Below are 21,581 nucleotides of genomic sequence, written 5' to 3'. Positions count from 1 at the left end.
GCGCACCAAAGACGTACACCACTAGACAAGCGTCAAGGGCTAAGCAAACTTTTAAATTATCAGATTTCAGGAAAGAAAGAAATATAAATTAAATCCTAGAACCACTGCTACACAGGGTGCGAAATACTGAGGATGGCCATTCCCACACTTCAAAATTTTGTAAGAAAATTCATCCTCAATAACTTACTGGCGAGATATGGTGACACTGACACTGTCAGAAGTATACAAACTATTTACAGTAAATCTGTGCAGTTAGTGGACAACCTAGTGGTTAAGCATTATCCCTAACCTTACATAGTTCAATAATTTTGGATGTTCAATATATGAAATCTTCATTTGAAAACTTTCCAGTGCAATTTTTTTTACTTATTTATTTACTCCTATCTCTCCCCGATCATAACTGTTATGATTTCGCATCCTGCTGCTACATAATTGAAATAAATTATCTCTACATTCTACGCAATAACTGATATAAGGTTCCATGAAAACAATCAGCTTGTATTACAATGTTATTTATTGAACTTATTTACATATTTTGTATTATTTCTAACTTATTTCCTTAATTGGGTTCCTCAACTTCAACGGTGTGACCTTTCACTACAGGTTTTGAATTTCTTCGTTCTCTGCAAAATAACGATCATAAATACGTACTGAAAAACATGTAATTGATTGCACAGTTAAAAAAAACATTCATATTTTTTACCTTATAAATACGCTCTCATTAAAATACATTATTATTCTTTGAAGTAAGTGCCACACAAGGCAACAGAGTCTGGCACTCGTTTCTCAGATCTGGTGATCCATGGCTTGGAAGCATTCCAAATATGATCTCTATAGCATTACTGTAGAATTTTTTATAGTGAATTAATATTCCCTAATCGAGCTCACCTATTCAGATGTTAGATTTGTAGTGTGACACTTCTTATTCAAAGTGTCTTGGCTATGTCAAATACAATATAATTCATCTTCCCATACTGAAAATTAATAAAGTAATTTTAAACACTACTATACACAAACATTACCAAAACACTCTTTCGGTTTAGCGGCATCCCTTATATTCTACATTTTACGTTTTACAGCCTTATTTGATTAAATTTTGACGATCACTCATAAGAAACACTTGAAAGGAAAGAATCGCGTTTGTTACAATTACAACATACTATCCCACACTCTGATATTAAGTCGTCTCGGGATCGCACGAATCTGTCTGGGTCATACAGGGTCAGGGATCTGACTACTTCGGGATCACGAGTCACGAAGTATGTTACTCGTTTCATCACTGGTACCACTGCATGGTATTTATTCACTTTACCTATTTCAATGTTCTAGTGCCAGTAAATTTTCAGTAAAGTTTTTTTTAATTTCCTAGCTGAAAATGTGCATTGTTCTGTGAGAGCATCAATTGAGATAAATCCTGAAAATGTCATATTGACTCACTCGGTACTGTTGTATAAGCACGGCGTTACGAAAAACAAACGAAGTAATCACTGATATAAGAAATCACTGAGAGATGGAAGAACAAATATTTACTTATTTCTGTAATTTTCTCTCCATGCCTTGTATGAAATGCAATCTGATCTCACGATTCACAGGAAAGATAGGTCATAAGTGTGTGAACCTGTATACCTTGTATTCTTCACGGAGCAACATAAATGACAGATGATGACCTACAAGGCGTTATCCTGCGTCACGTACAACAGAACGCATGGGAAAATGTAGTTCGCAATTCACAGGAAAAGTGTAGAATTTACTAAAGTAGGCACCGTGTACACGGACAACTTCGTACCATTTTGCAACGAGTTTGGAACATACCTTAGATGTTCAATGAAATATTTGTCTTTAAAAATAAAAAATAAAAAAGTTACTGGTGACTAATACGTAAAGAGGTGTTGAACAACAATTCACTGGAATTATTTGTGACAGTAAAAAAAACGGATTTTAATCCTGAGCCTTACAGCGGAGGAATACATCTTTGCAACGTTTCATTCTTTCAAAACACAAGAATCACTGATAGGAAGACATGCATATTGCCTTCATCATACATATCAAATGAAGAAGGGATGACTCATTACCGTAAATGTAACACTAAGTTTATTTGACCCATATTCATGGAACGTCGTGTTGGAGTCATTAGCGTCGTTTCACAATTCATTATAGAGAAGTAATAAATACTCCTGCGACCTATCGACCTAGTTCTTTATATCCCATCTTTGAAAGCAGAAACATTTCTCAGTGTACACGCCACAAGGCAGGAAAATCACTTCATTTACTTCAATGCAGTCAAATTCTGAATGCATTTTAAGACCTATGTCTCCCTATTTATTTTCCTGGTAATTTGTTGTTCGAGTGTTTACGCATACGCATACTTTGGCGTGCTCCATCCTATTGAAATCTTTTTGTCTTTGGGGGGAAAAAACTACTCCTACTTTTTTAATTTATTTTTTATTACTGCCACTGCTGAATGAAGTCTTTATCTTGTGGATAAAACATTAACCTTTATTTCTTGTTCAATTTTAGTGTTGATTACTTCTTTTTCATACTGAATGAAGTCTTATCTTCCCGAAAACTCGGGAATGTCTTTGTAAGAGAGAAATGTGCATTTACTATTATTTTGTCTTTTAACAAAACTTTCTAACTGCTGAAGTCTTTATCTTCTAGGAAAAAAAAACTGTTTCTTGATTAGTTTTAATGTTATTTTACTTCTTTTCTATCTCCTGAATGAAACCGTATCTTCTGAGAAGGAAAAAAAACTACAATACCATCTGTATCTTAATTAATTATAGTACTTTATTGCTTGTTTCTATACTAAACGAAATAATCTTATCGTCTGGAAGATTCTGCAATTGCATATTTCTCTATTACAATGGCATTGCAGAGTTTTCCAGAATGTAAGATGGTTTCATTTAGTATAGAAAAGAAGTAATTAACTCTAATCAATCAAGAAAGAGGGTGGTATTGTAGTTTTTCTCGCAAGAGATAAGTTCGTTCAGTAGATAGAAAAGATGTAAAATAACACTAAAATTAGTCAAGAAAAAAAGAGGTTAGTTGCTTTCTGTTTTTCGTGCACCAGGTAGGAAATGTTTTTAGAAGGCAAATATAACAGTAAGTGCCTATCTCTCTATTACTCTGACATCGCAGTTTTCAAAAAATGAAATTTCCTTCAGTATAGAAAAGTAATCAACAACAAAATTAATCAAGGAATAAAAGTTATTCTTAAAAAAAAAAAGATTTCATTCAGCAGATAGGAGTAATCAAAAAATAAAATTAACAGAGGTACTTTCTTTCAGAAGACAAGAAAATACAAATGTAAACAGTAATGAATCTCGATTTTAGTTAAAATTTCCATCCTCCGAGGAAAGTAACAGGCAAGTTGATAAATTATAAGGGATAATAAAATAATATATACATGCAAGGTAAACATTTCATCTCATTTCACTGTGTACTAATACATGAGTGCGTAAAAAAAACTCATCTCGCTATATAAAATAAAAAGACCTAAGTGATTGAGTGACCGACAGATCTTTGCACGGGCCAAATCGCTTAAGATAGACAAGTTAAATATGGACAGTACATGGGATTTATTACGTAGGATACCACTAAGGAAGGATTTTTGCAAATTCGGCAGGAAGGGGAGGAAAATAGGTGTGGGACGTATTTTTAAAATATGACCATATCTCCGAATTCCTTAAGGTTACAGACTTGAAATTTGATATTCGGATGTCTCATTTCAAATAATTTGACATATTTAAGCGGTTTTTGATATTTTAGTACAAAGGAAAAAAAGAAAAAAAAGGTGAGAAAGAAAAGAAAAGGAGTGAGGATTACAATTATTATAAGATGTCGAAATCTCTAAATTTATGAAGGTTTGAAACATGAAATTTGGTATTTTCATATTATTTAAAATAAGTAGATAAGAATTTAAGCGCTTTTGAAATATGCCTCGGAGGTAAGAAAGGGGGGTGGAAAGAAAAATGGATGGGGATTATAATTATTATAGTAAAGTATTTAATCCCTTAAGGTGAGAGATTTGAAGTTCAGTATTTCCATTTCTCATTTAAAATACTTTGCCACGTGTTTCGGCCCTTTTTTTTCTTTTTTGACATGCTAGCAAAAAGGGAAAGAAACGATGTGGAGATGAAAAAAAAAGGTGGGGATTACAATTATTCTAATAAAATGTCGGTATCTCTAAATCTTTTAAGATTTGAAATATGGAAGTAACTTCTCATTTAAAATTATTACAAAAGCGTTTTATGATACATATCCTAAAAGGAAGAAAAAGGGAAGGATTACAATTATTATAATAAGATGTTCATATCTTGGGGTCCTGGAAAGTAAGAGGCATTGAAACGGTGGAAATCTCTTTTTCCTCCAAATCCACAGAATTCTATGCATATGATATTGATCTAGTGACCTATAGATGTGAGAAATGTAGTGAATACAAAACGTATATGTAGAGAAGAACGCGTCCATGGACTAAGTTGCAGATCCCTAGCTTATTTAGTGATGGTAAGAACTTTCCGGTCTCTCTCGTGATTGTAAGGAAAATAGGTAAAACTATACTTACCTACCCAGTAGTCTAGGCTCCGCCTGCTGCAACCAAACACCCAATACTTCCTTCACCGTTTCTTCTGTTACGACGGTGTACATCTTACGAACAGCAGCTGAAAAGAAAGATAGAATTTCAAGCAAATACTAGCGATTTTTATTCTTAAAAAAAAACAAAAAAAACTGTCATTTGAAATAAATTTCCCTCTTAAATAGCTTTACGGAATTATGGTATGGTTTGTAAACATGGATACCTAGAGCTGAAACTAATTCCTATATTATTTTTCAAGTCACCTAAGCTAGGCCCCTATTTTGTGATTTTTATGTAAGGGTACTATAGAAAGTTATCTTCCACCACACTTTTGGTATATTATATAATGGAAAAGTTACATTTTTCGATACAAGTGTAACAAGACTTTCTTCCGGTGCCCTTAGTGGTGATATGGTTTTGAGTCAACGTTTAAAGTCACCTTAAATAACACTACAAAAAACACATTAGGTTTTGGCTAACTTCGTTGTCACGAAAAATTGAAAGATGAAGACGACAGAAAGACGAAAGTTTGACTATTCGCCGTCTTGAAAGCCTGCAACTTTTCTCTTTTGATACAGGAATTATGGTAACTTCGAAAGCTATGTTCTTCTAGTGTTTTATCTGCGTTCCAGTGTTAGAAAAAGAGCTCTGAAATTTTGCACCTTTAAAATATCGGCAGGGGAGACAGTTTGGCATACTATGTAATACTACCAGACTAACAGTGTTGCCAACCCAACAAAAGTTATTTTCGTGTGGTAGACAGTATCAAATTTACAGGTATACACGAAAAGTCTGGTGCAAAATTATACTTCACAGTAGTGATTCCTACACTGTACTTCAATTTAAATTCGTTGACACTATTGACTTTATTTAGCCCTGGAATCATTCCTACCTTGGAATTTTATTTGGTTTTAGATTTTTCGTATACCTTACAAATTCTTTTGAATGCTTTTTCAAGCAAAGATTTGTTTAAATATGTACTTTGCCAGTAAAGCTTTGTTTACAACATAGAGTGTTGGATCAGTTATTGAATTTCCTATACATTCCTATACATTCTACATTCTACATTCATTCTATTTCAGTACAACTTTTCAAATCAACTTACTGTTGATCTTATTGCACATTTGGTTGGACCCAAAGGTGTGCTTTTTTGCTTCATGATCCTTGGTTTCCTGCCAGAGTAGGAGAATTCCATTGCGAGTTTGTCGCACAAAGTTCTTCTTATTGCACTGTGAGCGAAACTTTTAAAATCCTTACCACCAATTGACAGTAATACTTTTACCTGAAAGAAAGGAAAGTATTTAGATCTAATGCATGCTGAAATCAAAAAGAAAAACAATATATATAAGGGTCCGTATTGTTATGTTTTTCTACCAGTGGAAAAAAAACGAAGCATGAATGAAACTAGATTAATTTTTAGATACCGTAATGTGAAGTGTGAAAAAAAGGCGTGGGGTTCTGAGTTTCACGGAAGGCCGTATCAAATGGGCTACGTGACTAACAAAAACTGTTTGCCTGGGATTTATTTGGTAACTTTCAGCTTTATATCGGAATAGCGGTTATTTAAAAGGACCATTGTCCGTTTGAATTAGAAAAAAATAATATATATATATATATATATATATATATATATATATATATGTGTGTGTGTGTGTGTGTTTGTGTGTGTGTATGTATATGGAAATTACATACACTTCCAAAAGTAACAAGAAACAGTGGGTTAATCAGTGCTGCCAACAAGTAGTGTCAGAAAATAGCTAAATGACGCACAAAAACTAGCTAAAAATGGCTCAACTTACCTTAAATTATAGGTAACAGAATTTAGGAATAAATAAAGTAAAAATTTGGTACTTTTTGTCTACTAGTTTACAAAGATGTTCTAATATTATTTATCTTTTGGTATCCTCAAATCAAACAGTTTCACAATACAATTTGTTCCTTCATTGACTAGAATTAATAAAATCTCTTGAATTATTTTCAACTTCTAATGCTGGGTATGGCTTGATAACACTATTGATCTATCACAAAAATATATACATGCACATGCACGTATCTCAACAAGAAAAACTCCACCCAAACTAAAAATACACTAGAAACTAATCAAACAAATTGACTATGGAGAAACCAGATCCAGGAATCCCAATTTACCGTGACGGATAGGTGAGACTGATAAAAGATATCTAATCTACTGTGACAATGTAAGTGCTGTTGTAAACAAAAGAATTAGAAAAATACCAAGATAAACTACTTTTGTTTTAGGTTTTTCATATTTTCTATAAAAAAAAAAAAACAAATTGACTGCAAAAGATTTAATTGCCGCCTAAATGACTATATTAGCAAGTATGAATGGCAAGTTGACCAAAATTATAGTCCATAGCTAATGCACATGATAATGGCTAAATTGGCAAAAATGGAGTTGATGCTAACATTTAGTCAAAAGAGAGATGTTCCAAAAAGACGTAAATTAAAAGATATAACAAAGATTTGAAACCTGCTTCATAACTTGTACAGGTTTGATAGGATTCTTTCCGAAGTTAGGTTCTTCAAGCTTTCTCTCAAATGTTTGAAAATCATTCAACGTTCGCAGAGACAGAAGGCCAAGAAGTTCGGATTCTTCGTTTATGGACTCTGCTTTCACACTCACACCATTACTTAGAAGTGTGTCGACCTTCTCGATGGAAGATACTCTTTCACTAAGGTCAGCTAAAGTAGATTGCATTTGGCCAAATACAATTCTGATATCTGCAATAACTTGTAGGAAATATTGTTTTGAAGGTGTTAATATAACTAGAAAATATATTATTTCACAAAACATTGAAACAATTAAATGTACATTCATGTTCAAAATGATTGTCGCATATCTATAACTGTCTTCTTGTAAGAATGTAATTTGATAATGATTTTGCAGGATACTTTTAATACCGATACTATGTGTATAATCGAGAAATGTATATTTGTGGAAAATTTTATAGGGAAAGAATTATAAGCACATAAATTAGAATGAGTAAAACAAATGGACAAGAAAGTTTTATTTTCGTTTTATTATTCTTATTTACTGCTCTTTTGACATGAAATTTGCCACATACATGTCTTTGCCGATTATGCACATACCAACATTATAAGAAATACAGGGCGAATTCGTTATCAAATTTTATTCCTACAACAACATATTTATAGACATGCGACAATAATTTTGGACATGGATGTACGTTTGTGGTGGACAAACACCGTGTGCGTAGATTTTCTCAGGGTTCTACCGTTCCCCTCCACTTTCTTCAATCCATTATTTAATTCATTCTCATCATCACCGTCTCCTTTAGGCTGCCCCGCATAACCGTGGGACAAAACTCAAAGATTTTATTTAATTTTGATTTTGCTGTTCATTTAATCAGAAATCTTGGGGGGAAAAGTGGGGAACAATTAGGAAGACGTGTGTAGAAGACCACTACGTTGGAGAATTATGACCAGGTCATTAGAGTATGACGTTATAAATCAGCACTGCGGAAGGAAAGGGTTGATTGCTCAGAGGTAGAACGTTGCCTTTTGGTGCGACGGATCTTTGGTTCAATCTCCGGCCATGCCACTAATTCCTTCATAATCATTCTCTATCATTAGTCATCCGTCTATCTTAACATTAACCCTAGGAAGACTAAACTATAATTGGTCACGTGAAAGACTAAGGGGGGTCAATTTTGCTCGTGGTTGTAAATTCCAATTTTAACCCTACTAATGTATTTTAAGACTTGTGAAATTTTATTTTAATAGGAAACATTACAAGTCCCAGTACAGACTACTACCGCATTTGGTTAGCAGACATGAAGTAGCTTGAAATACATTAGCCTGTGTAGACAAGTTACTATACTAAACCTGAGAGTATTACGTTTGCTCAATGTATAAAAGTAGATTATGTTAATTTAGTTATCCATTCAAAGAATAGATAAGTTTACATGATCCTTTCAAAGTATAACTGTACTTCTCTTAACATTTCTAAGTTGCTAAAAAAATGTACTTAGTCTCCTGCGCTAAAAAAGAAAAAAAAACTACCACAATAATGTGCTTTCTAATAAAACTAAATTTAAGTTTAGATTACAGAAGAAAATACAAAAAAATTCAAACGTTATAAAATTCATTTGTTCGGGCAAAGAGAAAAAGAAAGTGCGGGTAAATTTGACCAACCTTCGTCTTTCTATGGTTAAGGACATAACAGCGGAGTTATGAAGAACGGGACCTACAGCTTAAAGTGAGATCCGAACCGCTACTCAGTTTGCACTCGAGAGATATTGTTCTTCATTTGAACTCGAAACCAGAATCCCTTGATAACAAAGGCGATAAATCCACAGACCCATCATCCACGGAGGTCAACTGATAGAAATACGTTGCAGTGATCTTGCATACTTGTGAATATTTTAGGAGACACTTAAGAACCAAAAGGGAAAGAACTGCAAAATGGAATCACTCTATAGTTATACACATTAAATCAATGGACTATTTTAAAAGACTACATAGTACAGAAGATCTAATTTAGTCAGTCAGAAATATAGACTTAATTTAATTTGCTAATCAATACAAGAAGTGACTAATAGTTCTGGACCATTCATATTACCTTTCTAAATAAAACTTTTTATTATTATTATTATTAACAAACCAGTCAAATCTAATAGAAATCTCTGTTTCGTCGATCTTCTTTCCAATGTTATAAATTTAGACACTTAATCAGCTTCCGTGGAAGTTTTGTTGACCGTCCGCTAGTGTGGCAGCGCACTACAGGCAGTTCGGCGGGAACTCCAAACTTGATAAAATAAAATCACAATTAAAGAGACAAGTTAAAGAAGTATTTTTCACGAATCTCACCCCCACTCAACTTGTGGACCATCATGCCTCCGACAAGGAAAATTCAAGCTTAACCAATGCTGAAGGAGTAGACTGCTGAATAATTTATGATGTAATGGCAAATCATTTGCAGAACTAGTTGACCTATGACCTCTAGTTTGAGCGAGTTGCGTTCATTTCTCGAGGTTGCGACCTTGTTCAATCGAATCATCAGCCTCAAATTACCTTTACTCTTTAAAAAAAAAAAAAAAAAAAAAGAGGGCAACGGTTACTCCACAAATGTATTTAAACAAAACAAAAAAAAAACTGGTGTAAAGCAAACATTCCGGTTTAAGTGAAAAAAAGTTTAAAAAACACGATTTTGGCCAATCCTGAAAAATGGGGTTATTTCTTTATTACATCCGTTCATATTGCAAATATTTTTCTGAGATTTTAGATCCAGATTTCATTCACCTGGTAGAAAAAAAAAGTAAACAAAAGCACTAAAATCAATTAAGAGACAGAAGTTACTGTTTTTAGAGGATAAAAAGGTAAAAATGTAAGCAACGAAAAACCTAGTTTTCTTCAAACTTACACCCTCGACTTCTTACCTAACAAACTTCAAACTAATATGAAACTTATTTTCGCGTAATAATCTACTTTGAATTATTATTAATATCTAATAAGTAATTTTTCGAAATTCATCGTTCTTTTACCCTAAACCCAAAAGTCCATACCCGATCGAACCTTTCCTTGCACTTATTGTAAAGCGATGAAATGAGTGATATCACTTAATCTAAGATTGATGAAGCATACCTTAGAATAAGTAATTGTTACTAAATAAAGTCGGACATAAGTATTTATATTCTTCAATTTTGCCCCCAACCTCCGAATAAATATGGAAGAACATAAGGAACGAAAGATAAGCATGATGCATTCTAAAATGAGTGAAATGTCCAGGCTTGCTTGCTGCATTTAAATATCATCCGTACCGATTCTTGGGGAAGCCACATCAGTTAAAATTTTTAGTGTATCGGTGAAAGCTAAAACAAGAAAGCTTAGGCAATGTATTAATTCAAAGCAGTTTTCTCCTCGATTGTAGAGATAAAACGTAATTTTCATTACTTTAGCGGACGGCTCTCCAAATTTAAATCGATTTTGTTGATTTTTTCACTAGATTTGGGGCACTACTTTACAAACGCTTCACGAACCACAGCTGAGCGAGCGGAGGGGATTAGAAGCCCCGTAGGACTCGTTTTTTCCCCTTATCTTTTAAGTTACACACGATTGGCATTGCAGCCATTGTAGACTGTCATTTTCCAAAATTTAACATACAAATACTGGCATTTCGTTCCTTGCTTGTATTCAACAGCCTTCCGCCCTGGCAAATAGCTCCACCATAACATACTTACTTTCCCATGTATACTCATTTGCACATACAATTTATTGAGTTTAAAACACTTACATTATCATTTAACTACCTTCATTATTAATATGGGGTTAACTTTAGCAGATGGCTCTTCCTAATTAAATAAACTATTTTAATGTGTTTAGACTTCATAAATCGTATCTGTTATATAGAATCCTACGAAATGGAAAATTAAGTATGTTATGGTGGATCTAATTGACAAGGCGGTAGGCAGACGAATACAAGCAAGGAATGAGATTGCAGTAAGTACATATGAAGCTTTGGAAAATGACCGTCTGCAATGGTTGCAATGCCAAACGCGTGTAACTTAAAAAGTAGGGGAAAAACGAGCCCTGCGGGGCATCTATTCCCCTTCCCTCGCTCAGCTACGCTACGTAAAGTGTTATGTAACGGCATATTTTTTGAACTGGGGGGGGGCAATATTTTGCTTAAATTTTGTACTTTCTTGGTATATATTTTGTATTTTTTTAATGGTTTAGGTAGGTTAAGTTAGTTTGGGTTAGTTTAGGTTAGTCTGGGTTAAGATACTTGGGCATTACTCGAGCAGATGGTCCCACCAAATGTTCACACATTGCATTTCCCGGTTCCTTTTTGTAGAATATCCACTAAATGAGAAGCTAGTGCATAAACCACGAACCAACTTGTGCTAGGTGGCCACAAAAAAAGCACGAATGCCATCTAACCGAGTCAGGGCAGGAGTGTAGCTGGGAGTCCCGAGCGGAGCGAGGGGATGCGTCCGTAGAGAGCAGGCGTGTCAGCGACGGAGGACATGCACATAAACGAGGAAAGTGGAAAAATACATAAAATATCCGCAATAATTTTTACATGGTGATTTTACCTGAATTCGTACTTTCTTCCTATATTTTCTGTTTTTGATGATTTAGGTTAGGATTGGTTAGTTATGTTAGTAATTACGGTTACGTAACACCAACTCATTTCTCCTGTAAACACGGTGGTTTTACCTGATTTTGGCCCCCAAGTTCCAAAATTCTCTATATGCAACAGTATTATCTCAAATCTAGTGAAAAATGACCATAAAATCGATATAAATATGGTACAGCCGTCTGCTAAAGCAATGCCTTAACAGTTATCAAGTATTCCACCTATACATTTTTAATATGATAAAGCCGCCTGTTGAAGTTAACCCTCTAATTTTTGTACTGATATTCAGGGGTGCCCGAGGAAAATTTTCTAGGGAGGGGCCCATCTCCATGGTTGCTATATTACGCTTGGTATTTAATATACATGGTTTCCTATATTACGTATACATTTTCGTAATCCAAAGGGGGCCCGGGCCCCACCCCCTCCCCTTCGGGCGCCTATGCTGATGCTAATTGTCAAGAGCCATCACTGACTTTAAAGAATCCAATGGCTAAATATGGTATACATTATACGGATGAACACACTTAAAAAAAAGAAAACAACATAAAAGGTATAAACATAAAATTCCATCCATATTTGAAAAGTAATACTATCCTAAAAGCGCTCAGCGCACTAGTCTAAAATAAAAATCACCTTTTTATTTTGTAACTAAAACTAAAGTAGGGCTTACTATTACATTTCATACACATAGCTTACCTTTGTTTACCTTTTGGAAGAAATCAAGCGCCAAATCTCAGACTACTCACCAATCCTACAGATGGCTCCATTTGCTAAACAATCGACAAACGTCAAGCGTTTTGAATCAAGCTTGAAATAGGCTTAGTAGAAAGTTGATAAATTCAAGCTTCTTTTCAAGTTAAAAACAAGCTAAAATAAACGTTGATTGTCGCTTGTCGCATTCAAGCTTCTTTTCAAGTTAAAAACAAGCTAAAATAAACGTTGATTGTCGCTTGTCGCATCAACTGTACATTGCTAAGCCAAAATCAAGGGAAAGCGACCCTTGATTTAAGCTTACATGCTATCTGGGTCTGCATTTAGCAACATTTTGTTTTACTCTTCTAATTTTCGTATTTATAATTGAATCGGTGAGATTAAGAAGGGAAAGATTCCACTTTTTTTGTCAAAATGAGTTGAAATAGCCATTTTGTTCCTTTAATTAAGACGCATATTTTGGCATGAAAAACGGAAAGTTTCCTTTCATCATTATGACATAGGAGCACTTGAAAATTTTGACTGAGATTAAGAAAGGAAACATTCCAGGAATCTTTCCCTTCTTATTCTCAGCCTTGGAGCTAAATAAGAACATACTGGAGTGCCTAGGTATGTGAAGTTCCTATTGTTTTGCTATGGAACGGAATTTGTTCAAATTGAGGCCAATTTTCGGTTATTTCCTAGGAAAGGTCCGTGTTGTCACTGTTAGAGGCTTCACATATGCACTTCCTCTAGTTCATATTTATCTAACTCCATTAGTACGAGTGTTGTAATTGCTTTTTATAGAAAATATGATCGGTTAATATCGTCGAGTTAAGGTCCGTTGCGCGGACATGTGGTAGTGTCAATTTACCCTACTCGGTAGGCACTCCAGTATGTTCATGAGAGGAAACCACTATAAACATAAGAAATTTCCCAATGATGTTTTAATAGTACTAAAGGAACACATCGAGTCTTACCCCTAAAAACCTCCCACTATTCTTCAAATCCTGTTACATATTTAGAGGCTGGGCTGACATGCACCAAGAAGCATAAAATGCTTCTGGAAAAGCATCCAGAACTAAAAGACATAATAAAATATGAGTACTTTTTAACTTATTACAAGGAAAATTATGGGTACCAATTCGGTAGGCCGCAAGTTGACGTGTGTTCAACGTGTGAGGACCTAAATACAAAAATATCATCATCGACATTGAATGACAACGCTAAACGGGTCGCTTTAGCTGAATGGTTTATAAAAGAAGAGCAGGTTTTACAAAGAAATGGAAGAAGTAACTGAACTATGCCCTAAAAGAAATGACGTACATGGAATCTGCTTTGATTTTATGCAAAATCTTCCTTTGCCGTGCATACCTGTTCAAGAAATGTTCTATTTAAGGAAGTTATGGCATTACGTGTTTTGTGTTCATAGTTTAGGAAATGAAGAAGCTACTATGTACACCTATCATGAAGGAGTTGCAAAGAAAGGAGCAAACGAGGTGTGTTCTTTATTGTATGACTATATAAACAACAGTGTTGACCCTCAAGTAAAAATATAACCGCTACCAGGTTATAGAAGGATTTTTTGTGGACACTCTGTATATTTCGTAAAGACTGTGATCATTATTTTCGATTTATACTTTATTCTGCAACGCATATAAGTTCTTTCTTTGGTGGGAATTGCTTCTTTCCCACACAATTGGACAAAGAAGTCTTTCATCGTTTTTTCATATATATATTTAAAACGTTGCTTTCGCTGAGAACATTTCAGTTAGTGACTAACCATTTCAGTGTTTCTCCCTGACTCATTATATGCATAGTATATATTCTATAGTTAATGGGAACTGAATTATGTGTTTTCTTTAATCGCTTATGGAAACATTATAATAGATTGGAGAAATACGGACTGACCAGATGTTTCAGTAACCAAAGTGGCACCAACTGTGTTGTTTCGTAGCCCGTTATCTGTACTTTCTCACGCCAGTGTTATCGCCGTGTCTAGTGCATTATGGGCAGTTGACTAAAATTAACATAAATTGTTTTCCGTATTCTGTTTGTATGTGCATACAGGTGAGTAACTGAGTAATTTTTGAAATGAACTGCCAACACTTTTCCGTTGACCATTGCAACCCGTAGCTTGAGCTTGGACGCTCGAGAGAGTTTGACTACAGGTCTGGAAGATGCAACCACGCATCTCGCGTTGAACTTCAAACATAAGTTGTGTTAAGGGGCACAAGCTATTTAGCCGGTGAAGGACGATTTCTTACGGCTAGCCCCAATCAGTGAAATCCCAGGTCCGCAGACCTTGTGCGTTTCAAACGTTATATACGCGCCCTCCAATATCAGAATTCAACTGCGAAGACCTTCTTTTCGTTTATTTACTCAAGATTTACTTTTACGCTGCAGGACTGTTCAGCGTAACAACTGGGTTCATCGTGGGACGATCCAGACAACTTTTCCCCAGTGTGAATCCCCCAAGTGTGTTCATGGTGTGAGCAAAGGGTTTCTAGTGATACCTGAATTATAATCATATATATATAGAAAGGGCTATATTTCCCGTAAAGGGCAAAACGTAATTTCAGCGGCAAAATTTATTAGTGTCCAGTGTTGTATTCATTTCTCTTCGTTATTTTTTTTTCAAAATAGTGTTCTAATAAATAAGTATAGTGTCAATTTATACAGTGTGTTTTCGTTGTTTGTATGAGTGATGTTTGTGTGTGTTATGGTCTGGATGACCGTCTGATCGTCCGTGAGGTTTTCGAGACGAGACACCCGAACCTCTCGGCGCCTAATGCTCATCTCATTATTGAGATCGACGAGCTTTTTGGGAAACAGTTTGTAACCTTTCTTGGAGAGGTCTTCGTCGTCCTGTCCAGGTAAGTTAAAGTATCAGGAGTATACTTATTGGTAATACCACGAGCCAAGGACAGCGACCAGAACGCACTCCTGATGGTTACAGATAAATGACGCCCGAACAGCGACTCGAACACCTGTTGGTTACAAATAAATGACGCCCGAACTACCGACCCGAATCGAGACCGTTGGTGCTCGAATATACATATAAGATTAATATTTTAATATACGATTTCTCTTTCAGCTTAGTACCAGTAATCTGAAAAAAAAAAATCTCTTTCAGGTGATTTTAATCATGTTTTTGTGATAGCCTAGTTTATTTTTGTCCAAGATGGCAGAGCAGGAAGTAGATTTTCTTACTAAGATAGATATAAATTTTGATAAATTAAGGGAAAATATTATACAGGAACTTGAGAGATACTTAATAGAATGTAAAGAGTCCCGTGCTGAGAATAAAGAAAACCTAGCTAGATTAGAACGAAAAGTAGATGAGAATAAAGAAAATTTTGTTGAATTAGGTCAGAATATAGACGCTTTACGGGACGTGTTTTGTGAAAATAGTCAGCAAACTGAAAATGCTGAAAACAAAACACCGGAATGTGAACCCCAGTTACAGTTAGATGTTCCTACTGGATACAAAACACTGGAATTTGAGCCTCAGTTAGTGACTGATATTCCTAGCGTAAACAAAACATTGGAATTGGAACCTGAGCTAGAGACTAACATTGCTAATGAAAAGGAAAGACAGAAATCTAAATTCCAACCAGAGACAGGTAGTCTAAACCAACCTCGTAACAAATCTGGCAACGATTTTATCTATTCAGAATCTAGTGACGCCGCTAATAGTAGTAGTAGTGACAATTGCGAACATATGATTGTACACGACAGAGGTCGTAAGCGCACAAGAATTACTACCACAAACCACAGAGAGAAAAGGCGCAAACGAGATTACAGTTATAGCAATAGGCAAAGATACGCAGACCAGAGCGTAAACAATATGAAATTTAAAGGGAATCAGAACCAAGACCGCACACGAAAAGGTAGTAACAGAAACAGAAGGAGTCGTAAATCACGGCCACGTAGTCTGAGTTATCACAAACGAGATAGGAAACGCAACTTGTGTGAGAACATTAACAGTATTTTTGTACATAGAGGTAAACATCGTAGAAATAAACGAACAGACTGCAGTTACCAAGGCAGAAACAGCAATCATAGAAAAAAAAAAAAAAAGGTAACCAAGAATTTGTGTGTTGATACAAATTTTTCTCCTAGAAGAGCGACGCATTTCTAAGCGATAAACATGTATTCATTTTCTTCCTTTTTGCTTTTAGTTTTTGATAGAACACCTGGATACGAAAAGGAGAACTACGCATTTCTTTTAATACTCCTTTTTGCTTCCAGCTTTTAACTGTTCAGCAAAGAGAAGATAACACGTTTTCTTTCTTTATTTTTCTTGTTTTGATAAGGCAGTCGCCAGACTGTAGAACCACTTGTGTTTATGGTTACGAATAACGGGTGATATACAGCTGATTAATTCTTTTCTTTTTCTGTCTTTGCTCCGTGTAGCACTTCACACCTCAGTCAGCTGTGTATGAGTGTTGCAAACCTTACTAATGACTTACTATTAGTTTACTGTCATTAATTTTTCTTGTTTTCATTTTAGATGTTTGAATTTAGATCTTTTAGTAAATAATTAACGTATCACATACGTAGAGGGACCGTATTTATCCAAAAACGGTTTGGTATCTTGGCGAGATATCCGTACCTTAGCTAGTGGGAAGATGTTTTGGCGTTATAATATATATTTTTATTGTGTTTTAAAAGTTAAAAAAAAAAAAAAAATCTTTTTAGAATCCCTTCCCACTTTCCAAATTTTTAAACATGTTATCATACGTATGACTCACAATTAGTTTGATTTCCTTTTAAGAAAAGTAGAATGTATAGATAAGAAAATTTTTAGTTGTTAATTATATATACCGTATATTTGTATATTTGTCATTGAAACTTAGTATGTAATCTCATGCGTAGAATATGAAACTTTACACTTATAATCAACGTTAAATTTCTTTTCAGTGTAAATCTTAGATTTTTGTTTTCATTTTCATAGTAGCCCGTAATTAAGTATGTGTATTCTTAGGTTAAATATTTTGAGTATATTTTGATGTCTAGTAACATTTCAGCGAATATTTTAATGTTTATGAATCGTAACTATATTGTGTACTTGTATGCTAATGAGTTATAATGTTTAGTTTTATATTAATTTTGAGAAAGTTATATTTTAGTCACAGTATGTCCCAAAACTATTTGGAATTTTTTTTTAGTAAAATTGTTTTTTGTTATGGAGGATTTTTTAAATCAACATGGCCAAAGGTTTTGGAATATAAACCTTTAGGTTCAGCCATAACAAACAGTATGGAGGATTTCAGAAATCAACATGGCCAAAGATTTTGGAATACAAATCTTTAGGTTTCAGCCATACTGCCAATGACGGATGATTTTCTTCAAAAATCGACATGGCCCATTATTTATGAGGTTTCAGCCGTCTTAGAGATATTGATATAGATCCCGAAAGAATAAACTTATTTTATTTCCAACAGCATGAAGCCATGACAATTTTTTGAAAATTACTTTGTTAATTATTTCGTATGCTCGATGACTGAATTTTTTTGCGTTAATAAGACCATTTTGAATATTTGTAGCGAAGATGCCTAAGGAAGCTTGTTACAGCTGTTTTGTAGGGAATTTAATTGGATGTTTTAGATTGACCAGAAAGTTGTAATGTCGTTGACTATATTCTTGCTTGTATCTCATGTTTTTCTTTTAATAGGTCTCATGTATGTTGTCTTATAGAGACATATCTTTACGATGCTAGGAGAGCATTTGTATTTCGTGTGTTTACACATCTTTTTCCAGGTGGATGATGTACGTTATGTTCCAGGGAACATACGTGTATTTTACTGAATATTGGTGTTGATATTTCAGTTATGTATAGAAACATTTTGTAAGTGCCTATGGTCGCAGGCCTTTCCACGTTTCTAGTTTTTTTGCCTCGCAGGTGTCGATGGCATATTGTGTGTGTAAGTACGTGTAGTATTACACATTTTTCCCACCTATGGTTTTGGTCAATTCATGGCATAATGACCATTTATTTTCAGGAATGTTTGGACTAGCGAGTCAACTTCCTTGATTCAGACCTTTGAAAAACTTGGATCAATATTGAATAGTTTTCAACATTTTAATTAATAAATTTTTTGCAGATAATACCCATCTATTCTGGTAACCCTACAATGTTTACGTTTATGGAAGTGAACAACGACCATTATTCTAGGCCTAAGCTAATAATAACTTTGTTTCAGAATGAAACCATTAGTTGTATTGAGCATTATTGAATTAAAGTCTCGACGAGCAGATGGCATTTGATCTTATGGCATGCCGAATTTTCTTCATACATGTCAACGAAATCACGATCTTTTTCTTTGATATGCAGAATCATGCTTATTTCTTGGAATTACTATGAACGTCAATTTTGACACTTAAGTTTATTTTTTTTATTTTTGAAAAACGATTTTTCGTTCTTTTCTACCAAACAACACGAGGCACAGTTAAAAAAAAAAAAAAGGGACATACAGGTGAAAATCTTATTTTTGTTTATATATTGTCATTTTATCATGTGTTTACATTTCCATTCATTTTATTTTTTCAATGATTTTCATATTTTTCAAATATATTAGAATGATATCGAAACTTTAACAATAATTTTAATATTTTAGTACCTTTAACATGTTTTGCTATTTGCTTATTCATTCATATTATTATATTTTAAATACAGATATCAGTATATTTACTAATTTTTATTAAGATATTTGATAATTCTTCAAGTCGATGTTTTCAAGAATAGTTATCGTGTGTGTATATTTATTTCATATTACACAAAATAAAGTGATCGAAACGGAACACTTAAACATTTTATGAAAAGAATTTATTAGTGTTAAAAAAAAAACAAAAAAAGCATTTAAATAGCCCTATAACGTATTTACTTCATATTATATCAAATAAAGTGATCGAAACGGAACACTTAAACATTTTACGAAAAGTATTTGTAAAAAAAAAAAAAAAAAAAAAAAAAAGTAAGAATTTTAATAGCCCTATAAACGCTTTCTGCGAACTTAAAAAAAAAAATTATCATACAGGTGTTATAACCATACCTCGTTTCTCACACCAGTGTTAAAAAAAAAATCTCCCCTTCTCCCTTTATCAACTCATCGTTGGAGAACCATGGAGGAATGGAGGATACTCAGACAGGAAGACAGTATGGTTTCAACATGTGAAGAAACGGAAGATAAGGAAACCCAACTGCACCAATTGTTCAAGAGGATCTTATTACTTTATGGAACATTTGGATTGGACATTGCTCATGCAGGAACCTCATCATGTTGTAGTGAGTGAACAAGTTCTTTAACTATTTTAAATAGCCCTTTTTCAGGTGAAAAACCATTCATCGTTTATGCACGTAAGTCTCACACCATATGACAGTGTTGCCAACTAACTTATTTTAAATTTTCAGGTGAAAAACCTAATTTTATTCATACCTCGTCAGACGGCCAAGGGTTCTCAACCTGTCCACGTGTGCACTCGACAGGTCGTTCCACGTTTCAGACGCCATATATAACCGCTACCAGGTTATAGAAGGATTTTTTGTGGACACTCTGTATATTTCGTAAAGACTGTGATCATTATTTTCGATTTATACTTTATTCTGCAACGCATATAAGTTCTTTCTTTGGTGGGAATTGCTTCTTTCCCACACAATTGGACAAAGAAGTCTTTCATCGTTTTTTCATATATATATTTAAAACGTTGCTTTCGCTGAGAACATTTCAGTTAGTGACTAACCATTTCAGTGTTTCTCCCTGACTCATTATATGCATAGTATATATTCTATAGTTAATGGGAACTGAATTATGTGTTTTCTTTAATCGCTTATGGAAACATTATAATAGATTGGAGAAATACGGACTGACCAGATGTTTCAGTAACCAAAGTGGCACCAACTGTGTTGTTTCGTAGCCCGTTATCTGTACTTTCTCACGCCAGTGTTATCGCCGTGTCTAGTGCATTATGGGCAGTTGACTAAAATTAACATAAATTGTTTTCCGTATTCTGTTTGTATGTGCATACAGGTGAGTAACTGAGTAATTTTTGAAATGAACTGCCAACACTTTTCCGTTGACCATTGCAACCCGTAGCTTGAGCTTGGACGCTCGAGAGAGTTTGACTACAGGTCTGGAAGATGCAACCACGCATCTCGCGTTGAACTTCAAACATAAGTTGTGTTAAGGGGCACAAGCTATTTAGCCGGTGAAGGACGATTTCTTACGGCTAGCCCCAATCAGTGAAATCCCAGGTCCGCAGACCTTGTGCGTTTCAAACGTTATATACGCGCCCTCCAATATCAGAATTCAACTGCGAAGACCTTCTTTTCGTTTATTTACTCAAGATTTACTTTTACGCTGCAGGACTGTTCAGCGTAACAACTGGGTTCATCGTGGGACGATCCAGACAACTTTTCCCCAGTGTGAATCCCCCAAGTGTGTTCATGGTGTGAGCAAAGGGTTTCTAGTGATACCTGAATTATAATCATATATATATAGAAAGGGCTATATTTCCCGTAAAGGGCAAAACGTAATTTCAGCGGCAAAATTTATTAGTGTCCAGTGTTGTATTCATTTCTCTTCGTTATTTTTTTTTCAAAATAGTGTTCTAATAAATAAGTATAGTGTCAATTTATACAGTGTGTTTTCGTTGTTTGTATGAGTGATGTTTGTGTGTGTTATGGTCTGGATGACCGTCTGATCGTCCGTGAGGTTTTCGAGACGAGACACCCGAACCTCTCGGCGCCTAATGCTCATCTCATTATTGAGATCGACGAGCTTTTTGGGAAACAGTTTGTAACCTTTCTTGGAGAGGTCTTCGTCGTCCTGTCCAGGTAAGTTAAAGTATCAGGAGTATACTTATTGGTAATACCACGAGCCGAGGACAGCGATCAGATCAGAACTACAGGCGGTTACAAATAAATAGCTGCCCGAACATGGACCACGACCACTACTGACGGTTACAAAAACTCTATACGTGTTCAGTGACTCATGTCCCAGGCTAAACCGCAATCACACTTTGGTGAGATAGTTCCTGTTTCTTACTATCATTAGGCGATTTAATGAAGTACATGTATTTTTGCCCATTAGATGACACAGTTTTCTCCCCTGCGACCGGAACTTTGGTGTTATTAAGAGAGCCATGAAACGCCACGATAGGATTTATTCCCCTGATCAATACAACGATATG

The 21,581-nt window shown here is 34.7% G+C and overlaps 1 long non-coding RNA gene across 4 annotated transcripts; it reads right to left on the bottom strand.

Annotated features, from left to right (window-relative positions):
• Positions 1-496: 496 nt before the first annotated feature.
• On the bottom strand, positions 497-12,715 carry LOC145666490 (uncharacterized). Of its 4 annotated transcripts, none has more exons than XR_014127759.1 (4): positions 9,222-12,715; positions 5,682-5,858; positions 4,565-4,661; positions 497-623 (listed from the first exon to the last, which is right to left on the bottom strand). It is a non-coding gene; the product is annotated as an uncharacterized LOC145666490 (long non-coding RNA). The 4 variants fall into 4 exon arrangements; XR_014127758.1 differs by having other exon boundaries at positions 12,393-12,715; XR_014127760.1 differs by lacking the exon at positions 9,222-12,715 and adding an exon at positions 6,376-9,196.
• Between the last annotated feature and the right edge of the window lie 8,866 nt (positions 12,716-21,581).

This window comes from Thermobia domestica, chromosome 12 (assembly GCF_964235325.1).
Source record: "Thermobia domestica chromosome 12, izTheDome1.hap1.1, whole genome shotgun sequence".
Lineage (NCBI taxonomy): Eukaryota > Metazoa > Arthropoda > Insecta > Zygentoma > Lepismatidae > Thermobia > Thermobia domestica.
The sequence above is the reverse complement of the archived record's forward strand: the minus strand, read 5'-3'. Positions and strand labels throughout refer to the sequence as shown.